At 39.5% G+C, this 11,876-nt stretch overlaps 1 long non-coding RNA gene across 1 annotated transcript in view; it reads left to right on the top strand.

Moving 5' to 3' along the window:
* The window catches only part of LOC117959333, a 7,192-nt gene extending 6,505 nt beyond the window's left edge, over positions 1 to 687 (top strand). The window contains exon 3 of the long non-coding RNA XR_004659918.1: positions 632 to 687. This is a non-coding gene — a long non-coding RNA (uncharacterized LOC117959333). The remainder of the gene's footprint in view (positions 1 to 631) is intronic.
* The last annotated feature ends 11,189 nt before the right edge of the window (positions 688 to 11,876 follow it).

The following is an 11,876-nucleotide window of genomic DNA, read 5'->3' as shown; positions in this document are numbered from 1 at the left end:
CCTTTGTCATGGGTGGGGAATGTGACATGTTGGATGAGAGTGAAGTTGTCCAGTAAAGTGGTGAATTCTGATGACAGCGTGCAGGTGGGGGAGTCGATATGGATGTTGAAGTCACCGAGTAGCAGCAGACGTGAGGAGAGAGATGAGGCTAACAGTAGAAGTTCTGCAAAGTCTGAGAGGAAGGAAGTGTTGGGTTTAGGTGGCCGGTAGATGAGGAGAACTGTCAGGGAGGAAAGAGCTTTGAAGGCGAGATATTCAAATGAGGAAACAGAGGGGAGGGTGAGTTCAGTGATCCGGAAGTTCTGACTGTAAATGACGGCAAGGCCGCCACCACGGTGGGAGGGGCGGGGTTTGCAAATGTAATTGTATCCAGTGGGGGATGCTTGGTTGAGGAAAAAGAAGTCATTGGGTTGTTGCCAGGTTTCGGTGAGCAGAAGAAAGTCCAGCGAGTTGTCGAGGATTAGTTCATGGAGAACTGGGGCTTTATTGTTGATAAGACTAATATGATTGGTTTAAAGAAATGCCAATAAACCAGAGTACGTTTTTCTCTCATCCTGGAATGTTGTGCGGAGGAAGGTCTGGCAATGCATTGCTAGATCATTTACAACAACTATTCTTACTTTGTTGGTAGCCCAGATAACATGCAGCACATTCATCTGTGATCGTCTGGGTCAAAGAACATCTTATTATCCAGTGTGTCTATATGTGTGTTAACACTGCAGTGTGTCTGAATGTTAGGTGTGTGGGTATGTGTGATTAAGTGTTATGTGTTAACTTCCTCCCCTGACCATGGCAATACTGTCTCATCATACATCTGTTATGTTTCCCATCATCTATGAACTACCATACTCTACTGCCCGAGACAGGTTGGTGTCCAACAGTACCGCTGTAATGAGACCCGGGGCGCAACTTACACAGCTGGAATGTGAACCACACAAAGTAATAATTAGAAGCTGTACTGTCCAAAGTAGTAGTAGTTATACTAGTGTATTCTTCTACAAAATTTCCCTTATAGAAAATACAAATATGTAATACAATCCAACACAAAAATCTTAACGTTTGTCCATATAAATAAAGTTTAGCTTCAAAGGAAGTGTGTGATTATTACAAAACGCAGACAGCTACTTATTCAATGTTTGGAATCCTGCAAAACAATTGATTCTGCTCAACCTTTTCAGTCTCCTTATAAGTAAATTGTATTACCTACATGTGACTTTTTGGCATTCTTTAATTAATTCATCATTCAGGATCTTTTTTTTCTCCTTCTTTTTCTTTTGAAAACAAAAGGTTGAGCTGAAAACACCCTGTCTAAATCTGCTGTCTTAGACAGGCATCACGTATTTCACTGTGATTTAGTTGCATTGCTTTTCTGATCATTGCCTTCATTACTTCATGCTTTCCAGAAACTAGAATCAATGCTCAGATTGCCTTTATATAAATTGTACTGATATGTCAAGTGTCAAGACTGACCTAAAACAGCACTCCTTGTTTAAGATATTGTACATTATCTGCTCTGTTCTCCTCATCTTTTCTACACCATTCTCATTTCATTGAACCTGATCTTTGAAGTCTTATCCATTGTACATTGCATTTCTCTTTACCATTCTTCCTTTTCTTGTTCTCTCTTGTTTTAGTTTAGTTCCCTGCAGCCTTCAACCTCCTGGTACCTGTAACATTTACAGCAATCAACTTCAGACTCTGGTTGACATCCTATTTCAAGATGATTGAAGCTTCTAATCCATTCTGATTGGCTGCAGGGTGTCCATACAAATGCTGTATATGCTACCTACTGAAGTGATTCCAATGAAACAGACTGTTTCATTGGACTGTTCTAAATGAGTGCACTGACTTAAAAGAAAAAGACACTCATCGGACATTAACCCTTACATGTACTGCAATAAAACGTCAATGTTTTTCATCAACCCTGTTAATATTATATTGTGATTGCTGGCTTTGGGAGGAGCTCTGTCAAGCATTCATTTAGACTGGTTCCCATTGGCAGTTCCTATCATGCTCTATACTGTTGGAAAGGGAATGTGATTGGCTACAATCACCATGAATGACAGCTTGTTCCAAAATGGCTGCTCAAAGACAGGGTATGCAGGGTAGTGACGTTCCACACTGTGAGCGTTTGCTGGACGTTGGATGGGCCAAGATGAAAACTAAACAGAAAGGTGGAGATAAGTTCACGGTGTAGGCAGCAACAATATGATAGCAAACCTACCCAGCAACAAGGTGCAAGACGTGGACATTTCTTTCTATCAGACTGCATGAGTTCCGCAAACCAATTTAGAACACAGTTAGCGATGGACTTTACAGGACAATATTCAAAACTTGGATTAATGTCTTTGAAAAACCTTTGTGATCTTTTAAATCTGTAGACACTACTGACTGGAGGAATACAAATAAGCCAGAGTTGAGACAGATTCGGCGTGTAGGACAAGCCTACAGGTAAGGAATTGTCATAGTTTCTTATCTTTATTTTTATTTTTTTATCAGCATTAGCATCAAGATTACAAATCATGCTTTGTTGCTCATGATTTCAGTAAATTAAACTCAACAATCTAATTTACCTGATATTCAGCATTTACGTTTTGACCAAAATTTGTTTAAAATTTTTGTGACTCAAATGCCAATATTGTGAGACACGTGCACACTCACATAAGTTACATAACCGCCGGCGACCCGTTGGATATTATCAGTCTGGAAATAAAACATTATATAAATTGCCAAAAGTGAAAAAAGGGTATGTATTGTATGTATAGGGTAGGTATTATGAATATGAAAGACTTGTCATTTAATGGATAAATAAAACATGTTCTCTTCAAAGGCAGCCCTTTGATCAGGATAGAAGGTATCAATGGCACTGTGAATAGTCGTGAACTTTTTGGGTGCCATCTGTGTTTTCTTCTTAGAACTTTTTCTCTTTCAACACATTTTTTTTAGTTCATAAAAGTGAAATGACTAAAATGTCTTGTTCAGTGATTTTACTAATAGAAACTCCAAAGAGTCAGCTTTCTGGTAGGTAGCCTACATTTTTTATAAGCCAGTTTTTTTTCCAGCCACATGTCAGCATTTCCCCTCATTTCCCTCTCCTCTTTTACCCACTCTTCTCCCCTTCTATTCCTCTTTTCTCATTTTTCTCTCTCCTTTTCTTTCCGGTTTTGTTTATTATGTGTCCATTTTTGAGTCAACATTTTGCCCTCTCCTCCATCAACTTATTCCTTCACTCCTTGTTTCTTGTATTTCAATTGGTACATACAATTAGAGGTTTACAAGGTTTAGACTTTTCTAACCATCACTCTGGCTAACCACACCTAAATCAGAGGATACGAGGAAAAGCAGTGTATGCACTGTTACTTCAGTAGTGTTGACAACTTCTTTCAGATTTGGACTGAAAAGCAATAACATGTTAAAACATTTCTTTTTAGCAAAACTAAAAACATGACACGCATGGTATGTGGCTTTTAACTAGCAGCATGGCCTTAGAGAGGGCAATGTTTGTATGTTGGTTAATCTGCTGGTAGTCTAATATCCATGACATTCCACTTCCGGGATAGCTCTCCCATCCCCAGAGTACTGTGTGGACTAGCGCTGTGGAGAAAGGTCTGGCATTACATTTTGTACAGACATACACAGTGCCCAGAATTGCCTGACTGGACCTAGTACCACAATTAGGTTGATAATTTAGTGTTTTTCACATTATGTTTGACAAGATAATTGTCATGCCAGCTGGTTACAGACATTCATGTTCCCCTCAGGATAGACTGAGCTTTGGTGAGCTCCTGACTTTTCTCAAGAGCCATCATCAGGTAATCATCTTCAATCGTCCATACTACAAAATTCACGACCTTCTCATGGTTTTGCTTTACAAATGCTAACATGATGTCCCACTTAACAAATGCAGTGAATATGTTAATATTATACCTACTTAACATCAGCATGTTATCAATGTCATTGTAAGCATGTTAGCATATTAACGTTGACTTGTCTGAAACCTCTATACTGTACAGTTTATCCAACTTGCCACCTTAACCAAAGGATGTTGTTTAATGTGATTAATCTCACATTTAATGGATATGACAAGAAAACACACCCTATACCTGTACACAAATATATTCTTTGGCAACAAAACTTGTTCTTAAAACTGTGTTTCAACTGGTACCAATGCAGGTTGAGACAACCAATCAGATATTTTTCCTTAAAGTTTGATTTGATTGGTAATTCAGGTTTCTTTCAGGTCAGCATTGAATGTGGGTGTTAATGTCTGTGTGCATGCTGACTCTGTGTTTCATTAGCATAAATTAGCATTTACTTAAATGAGCGTTGTCTACACAGCAGCATATGAAACAGAACAGCTCCTTCCTATGCTGATTTCGTTAGGTCCTTTGTTCTAATAACTCTTCGGTGCTTTATGCCAACAGTGTTAATGGCCTCTGAATACAAGAGCAGGCTAATACTGTTATATCCCTATATCTAATTAACATATTGAGGCTAGGTGGAAGGGCTGTATTGCCAGAAAGCTGAGAGAAACCTGGTGAGAGGATTGTCACTGCATGTGTATGTGTGCCTTCTACTGGCTTGCATTTGCATTTGGAGAGCATGTGGGTTTTTCCTTGCAGTCTTTTGCATGTCCGAGTATAGGTATGTGGGCTGAAGGAAGGATCATTAGATACTACAGTAGTTCTAACAGTATTTCAGTAAGTAGACATTACTGTAAGGATGTATAATAAAAGCAAAACAGAACATTGTATACACTAATCACCCTGTAAAAGATTAATACACAAATTACACTGGCATTCAGTTCCTAAACTGTTAGTAGACAAACTGAGTTTCTATTCATTGTTTTTTATTTGCAATAATAGTGCAGTGATGATTCATATGAAGAGAGATCACTAAATAAAAGGTAGGAAGAAGTTACTTTTATATAGCTTCTGTCATTGAACATGCCCTCAATTAACCCAACTCCAAATCCAGGTGGGAAACAAGATGACAATTAATTTACCAAGGGTTGGGAGGTTGGATTTTGTTTATGGGTGGGAAAAACATTATCAGCAAACTGCTTATCCTAATAGAATAAACCAAGTTGCCATCATTAATAACTCAGGCAACATTTTTTTAATTACAACAATTTAAATGTAGGCACCTTTTAGCTGAGATAGGGGTCATTTGACACTTATCAACAGAGCAGCAACCACCCTTGGCATATTTTTGTTGTTTTGTATTGTTTTCATTGTACCTCTGTGGATATAAAAATACATTTTGAATTTATTTAAAAAGCAAAGGATCTCCTGTCCCAACCTAATCTTATTGATATCATACTCATTATACACATCCCCAGACCTGTCTTCACGGCTACATGGATACATAGATACAGACAAGGGCAGACTGGCCATCTGGAATCGGCCCAACATTTTTTTTTCGTTCAGCCCATGAACCGGCCCATAAAAGTGGAAGGTCTAGATCGGTGCCCAATCAAAACACTTTAGATTGGGCTAGGATTTCTGTCCCTCCACATACAACCTTAGTTTCACAATGAAATACACTAGTCTGTGACAATGCGCGGTGCCAGGCAGCTCACATAGAATAAAAAGTGAAAGGACAAAATAAGCATTTGTCAACTCTGCTAAAGATAACAAACTGTTTATGGCTACGGTTGGGGATACAGACGGGAACGTCAACGTCCCAAGCGCTGAACATGCCGCTACAGCAGCTAGCTGTGAATTCGCTCTAGGTGAGGACAACGTTAATCAAGACAATGAAGATGACATTATATCTTTAAACAGCACCCTCTTTGGGATGTCTGCCTGCATGCAGTTTCAGCGTGCATCTGCTAGGCTGGACTGGGGATAGAGTTCATGGAGATGAAACGCAAAGGAGGTGCAGAGAAGCTGCGTGAGGAGAAGAAACAGGCAGATTGACAGACAGGTTTTTTGCAGTTGCAGGACGTTTGTCAGCTCATGTGGACATATATATATATATATATACATATATATATATATATATATATACTGTATATATATATATATACATTCATATAGTAGGGTGGTATTTGTGATCTTATGTTGTGGGCTGGTCTGGGCCAAAATGCCAGCAACGGTGGCTCCTCAAAATAGTTTTGGGAAGGAATCTGTTTTGATGGAAAATTTGCACCACGCAAAAGAAAAAGTTACATACAATATTAGATGAAGTTAAATGTTCACACAAAACAATGACATGAGGTATTTAAATTAGCTGGATACATGGTTAAACGTAATTTGCTCTTACCAGTGTATCGCCATGTGTTCTTCCTCGCCAATCAGTCCCAAAAATTCCCTTAAACATATTCTTTGTTAATCTTTACAACCATTCCCAGAAAGAACCAAGCAGCCTTGTGTTTTTGCACAATCCAAGTATATCCTTTGAAAATTTTCAGCGTGTGGCTTGCTAGCTCAAAGTTTATTACTCCCGTTGGAAATTTCAGGCCACTCACAGTGAGAATAAAGGCGATGGGCAAAGCCTGAAATCTGGCGTGGCTTTATCCTAGAAATACTTCTGTTGATCCAGACCAATGATTGTACAACATCTTCCTTAATGACAATCATACCTATGCAATTGATGTGATCTGTTTGTGAGTCCATCCCATAATATCTGACTCCAAATGCAAAACGCATGAAAAATTGACATCACTAGCAAAGTTATCTCCGCATCTTTATGAAGCCCGGTTTATACTGTTTTGAGATTTTTGTGACTCCTGACAGCAAATATTGTGTTGACTATTGATGCTCAAAATGCCCTAAAGGTGAGTTGCTGAAAGACATATTTTAGCACAAATAGGTGACGCCAAAGCCCATGAAACACTATACAAAAAAAGTTTAAACTTCCAAACCAAGGTTAAAAATAAAAAATACAAAGATTTAGGATCTGGACTGGGTTACAAAAAAGCAGAAATGTGGGCATCCTTGTGAATTATTTGAAGGTGACATATACCTTTGAGAATTGAGGCGATGGACTGGTGACCTTGTGCAGATAGTACATGATTTATTATTTACATGCGCTAATGTGTTTTTTGGTCATCTCGGGAGGAACTGAACTAGCATTAAGCTTTCTCGAAGCGGCACACCGAAAACATAGCAGTGTCTGTCTCAAATCATCTCGTGTCTCGCTGCCTAAGTCGGTCATGCACCGACAAATAAAGCAGAAATGTCATGAAAGAACATTTTCTTGTTAAAGAAGGAGTCGAGGGACAACAAAGTTGATATAATCTGAAGTCAGCTTCAGAAAGTGCTGGCAGGGCACTTTTTTATCATAAAGTATACTTGTGTTAAAGCCTTGAGCTCTGCTGTTGGGCCTCATGAAGGTGAACGTGTTTATTTGGCCACATATGAGTGTTTTTGATTAGTCATTTTTGTTTGTTAAATTCATGCAGTAATGTAGATTGTATTGTGTCTTCTGAAAACTTTCCTAGGATTTTGGCAGTTTTAGAGACATGAGGGGATTTCAAATAATTCAGTTGAAACCTAGTCAGGTTATTTATAGACTTATTCCACTATTTGCAGACAAAGCATTTTTCCAATGTCATAACTTTCAGGCCAGCCAAAGAAACCCTGATAATGAATTGATTACTTCTGCACCAGAATGTTTGCTGCTTTTTGCAGTGTGGAGAAGGCTTAGCACCCCTAACCCTAAACCAGCATCATGTTAATCACCATGTAAGGAGACACTGTCTTTAGATAGTGACAGAGGATGCAGATCCCTCCCTCGCAGATTGTTTTTGTCCAAGGACAGTCTTTTCTCACAGAATCAATGTTTTTAATCTGGTCATTACCATTTCACCATCAACAGCATTATAATCAATATTTCTGCTTTCTTCCGTAAAGGGTTTTTTGTATACACTCCCACACACTAACACGCAATGTGTATTTGGTTTATTAAATCCTTTATTTATTGGCCCTCTGTGGCCTTGTCTATTCTGTAATCATCATAATTCTTTCTGTGTTTAATGGGATTATTGTGATGTAGGTCATTCATGTTTGAATGTCTTCTACCAATGATCTGATTAAGGTTGATTATGATTTATTATTATTATTATTCAATAATGCCATTGCTTTCATTAAGTCTGTGGACACTATGTAATGAAACTCTTCATAAATATATTTAGCCATGAGCACGGCCAGGTCTACCTTCAGTGTGTACTTGGTGTGCATCCAGTGGCCCAGCTTGCTAGTGGGCCCTTGCATTAAAAAAGAGAAAAAAATTCTTGCTCATAATTTGCAACATTTTTTGTTTGTGGGCACAAACTTAACCAGTGTAAAACACTCATCCATACCACGTTTGTATTGGTGTTGACAGGTATATTGCACACAGACCCAGGGTCGGTACTGTATACCCACTGAGAGTATTTAAAAGGTGTATACATCATGCAGAAGGGAAAAACATCTTGGACATAAAACGGAAGTAAGTCTCCAACAAACAGACCTCAAAACACCCTTATCCTTTTACCAACATTTTAATGCTTGGCTGGGGCCCTTTGACGTTAAACACCCAGGGACCCATTAAGCCTTAATCCAGTCATGGTGTTTAGATATTAACTGGTGCAGACACAAGAGGAGAAAGACAGAAAAACAGATAACGGTTGACCCTCTGGCTTCCTGTTTGTCAAATAATTGATTTTACAATAATACAGTTTTTTTAGGGCCAAAAGATATTGTGGATCTGCTGCTCTTTTATGAATCGTTCAGACATCTCAGAATGTCATTTCAGATCACACTGAGTTTATGTACCACATATCTGGGGAAAATTGAGATCAGCTCCAACTCAGAGTTCTTATAAATCAGGGCTTCTCTTCTCTCTTCTGTTTGGACTACATTTTATAAACTTTACTTTTTTATTTACAACTGCTTCTATTCAAGACATTAGTCACACTGTAATTTTTGACTTTGGAGTTTGCCATGCAGTGCTTCCTGAATTTTTGAAGATGTTTCATGGGAACTTGCCCTGGCACAGCCTACTGACTGGTTATCTTCATGTTGATTTGGCAGCTGATCATTCAGCTGAGCCGGTCCATAGCAAAGGTATCTTGGACATCTGGTAGCTAATGGCATGATGGGACTCTTTTTGTTTCAACAAATAGTTTCAAATAGCATGTGTTGACTCCCTCGAGGTGCCTTTAGTGGTACTGTCAGGTCTAGACTTCTCAGCCCAGTCAGAGGCTGACAGGGGTAAGTACACACAGCGGTGTCCCAGCTGAAAGGTTGCTTGACAGGGGCAGAGCTGGGCGGTGGTTTCTGGGGCTCCAGCCCTGAATGTTTTCTCCGAATAAAATACCTTCAACTCTGTGCTATTACTAATACTACTGCTATGCTATTTCCTAAAATATCTAATGTAGTTGGGTAAGTGTTTGTTTGGGGATCCTTGATTTACAATTACATCAGCCCAGAATATTATAGGATGGATTCAAATGTAGCAGGTTTAGCAGCAACATTCATTCAGGGAACTGCACTCCAGCATAGTAACAAAAATAGGTTTTAAGATTAGTAATGCTGTTTATGCTAAAGTCAAACCCTACCTATGATATAAGACTTAATAATAGTAACATGAGGCAGTTTTTGTCTCTTTTTAGGTGGCTGGACTATGAATGAGTTGTCCTCAACATTGGTTGTGTTCTGGTTTTAGAATAATGAATACAGTTGGAAAACAATTAGATACCAATTAGGATGTAGGCCCTACAGGAGTTTTTTTTTTTTTCTCGTGGCAAATATCATGTTTTCCTAAATGATGTACATGAAACATGGAATGGCTAAAACATGTACTTGGGGGGAGCATGCCCCCAGACCCCCCTAGATTTAGGCTGAGCACCGAACGTCTGCCCAAGTCACAAAAGATAGAATTATAACTACATTGTCAATCAAATAACCATGACAATGAATGCATTGAGAGATGCTGGTGGGGGGTCTAGTTTTAATTTTTACTTGATAGGGCCTTTTACACTGCAGACGTTTGCGTATGCCCTAGCAGTAAAAGCACAGCTACAACCAACAACACTAACGATGCCAGCCTCTCATTTAGGTGTTCCAATTCCAGGGACTTCATGTTGTTCGTGCTGGCTTACTTTACTTGAGACAATCACATGGAAGGGAGTCCTCCTAAATGATGTTTGTTACATCTGGCATGCTCCTGCTGTGTGTGCCAAAATTGTGTGCTGTGAAAAAGTTCTGAAAAGTTGGTACAGGCAAACAAACAAGGGCAGGCAGAGGTAGTCTAATTGCAGATATCGAGCAGCTGGGTAGGGCAGGTAACCTGATCTTTCGGGACTTAAAAGCTGAGCTCAGTCTGTGGCTGCCCCACAAATGAACTTCCTCAAACAAACCTCTGGTGGATTTGGGCAGCCTTCCTCAACTTGTAACATCAAATTCTTCTAAGTTATCACTGTTAAGTTCATCTGAAAGACTGAAAACATGCAAATACATATAGCCATATACATCATGAGGTCTTTACAGCAGAAAATTACCAGATTAGTAAGAAATGCATCCACTTAACAAGAAGACAGTGTTGATTATTACGCTTTTCATTATTGATCTTTTTCAAGTGATATATTTAGCAGAGATCAATGAACGCAGTTGTGCAAATACCTGGTAAATACCTCACGGCCAGTTAATATTTCCCAACTTCACAAGTTGATAAGGATTGCCTGAATGGTTTATTAAACCCAGAGTTCTGCTAAGATTGTCCTCGAAACAAGACTGCATTTAGCAGGCCCATTTTCCAAACGAGACAGACCTTGGCATACCCATTACAAGTACAGACTTTGGAGCCATCCATCCCTTGAATTGGCCCACAGTAAGAGATTAATTAGATGAGCTACAGGCAGAGGAGTTGAAGCAACCTGTCGCCATGACACATTGTTCACATGGGTGGCCCGTTTGGGATTGTAGCTCTAACCCTGCAGGATTATGACCAGTCTGTGCTCATTGACGAATAATAGTAAATCTTGTACAATTCTACAGTTTTTGCGTTACTGATTCCTCACATGTTTGTCACCAGTTTTCCAAAGACTAATTCAATACTGGAAACCGTTCCTCTCAGGGAATCCACAAGATCCTAAACATCTGCTTGAGTATGTGATGTGTGTGAGTATGTTTATCTGGTGTGTGTGTGTGTGTGTGTGTGTGTGTGCGTGTGTGCGTGCACATGCTTCTGGCTATGCATGCATATGTCTGTGTGTTATTTACCTATCTGAACCAGCTGCTTAAAATGACTTACAAATGACAAATCATTGACATTGATTGAGTGTGGAGAGGAATAAAAACAGCATGGAAGGAATTAGATGTAAGGGTAGAGGGAGTTAAGGAAAATACTGTAATCCATTGAGGGAGATGAGTGTAATCTGGCAGCTATGCAGGAAGAAGATGCCAATGTTCTACCACCTGTCTGCTGCTCTGAAGCCCTGATTCCTTCTGCCCAGATTGTGTCTATATCCTTAAGGCAAGAAGGAAGAGATGGAAGGAGATAGATGGAGAGAAGAAAAAAGGGATGGGGGAACTGAGCATGAGTTTCAGAGAGTAGGTGGATGGGAAAGGGTGATTGGATGTGGTAAGAAGAGGGAAGGTTATGGCGTCGGAGAGACAAGGAAGAGAAAGAAAACAAGAGGGGGGGGCAGTGGAGTGAAAAGTCTGCAGAAAGGAAGATTGGAAAAAGGAAGAATGTTAGGAAGGAGGATGGGTGTATGAGAGTAAGAAAAGGGGGAAAGGTTGGAACGTAATGGGGAAACCGATCAGGAGAAGTAGGGGACCCATCCCAGAGGAAATAAAAGGAGAAAATCCAAATTTTCCGTTTTCTACTGTGGCAGTTTCTCTCTCTCTCTCTCTCTCTCTCTCTCTCTCTCTCTCTCTCTCTCT

The sequence above is a fragment of the Etheostoma cragini genome, chromosome 16, assembly GCF_013103735.1.
Source record: "Etheostoma cragini isolate CJK2018 chromosome 16, CSU_Ecrag_1.0, whole genome shotgun sequence".
Classification (NCBI taxonomy): Eukaryota; Metazoa; Chordata; class Actinopteri; order Perciformes; family Percidae; genus Etheostoma; species Etheostoma cragini.
Note: the sequence above shows the minus strand (reverse complement) of the source record. Positions and strands in the feature narration are given on the sequence as shown.